Raw genomic sequence first — 804 nt, 5'->3', positions numbered from 1 at the left:
GGTCCCGAAAACATTGTGTGTGTGTTGTCACGTGTTGCGTGCGTGCAACTCTCGTTCCGAGCAAGCCTGATCGATATCTGTAATGATTACTCCTATTCGGGAAGAATATTACGCATTGCGTCCCCAGAGTAAGCGGAGTGGCAGTTTAGGGAAGCTACTCGAAAACCGGAAGTGACGCCATTAAGCTGACAGAAAGATGAACCCCCGTTGAAGAGTATCACGTGGTACCAACTCGTTCATTGAGACAGTTCACCGAACGAGTTTCGTGACACGTGACGTTTCCGACACATCGGTGTTGTTACTTAAGTAAATCGAGATTAGGAACCCTGGACGTGCTCTTTAGTTTCATTTGTACTCGTACTAATTCTTGTTCCCTAAACTCGGATTTATTGTTTGTATCTTTAACATTTTTCTCGCCTAAAGTATTGAATAAGTTGGAGACTTTCCGGCGGAAAGTGTTGCGAGAGGAATGAAATACATTACTTGCAAGGAGAAATTGTTCTCTTGTAATAACTCTGGTGCAGGATTTCTACCGGTTCTGAGAGATAATGAGGTCCACCAGTGGCCGAGTGGATGAAACCACCGAACACTTATGGCCACGTGGAGTTTTACAGGTTTTCTTCACGTTAGTAACATAGTAACACTTAAATAGGGACCAGTTTCCCATAAAAGACCTACTGGGAGGCCCCTCTTCAGATCGCCCATGTTTTGCGTTACCGTAATCGAATAAAACTGAACTGAAAGATAATGAACCATTGACACATGCCTGCAAAGGTGTAATTAAAGTTTGCGAAGAAACAGAAA

This window comes from Centruroides vittatus, unplaced genomic scaffold (genome assembly GCF_030686945.1).
Source record: "Centruroides vittatus isolate TY-2023 unplaced genomic scaffold, ASM3068694v2 contig_817, whole genome shotgun sequence".
NCBI classification, from domain to species: domain Eukaryota; kingdom Metazoa; phylum Arthropoda; class Arachnida; order Scorpiones; family Buthidae; genus Centruroides; species Centruroides vittatus.
This window is presented reverse-complemented; position numbering follows the sequence as displayed.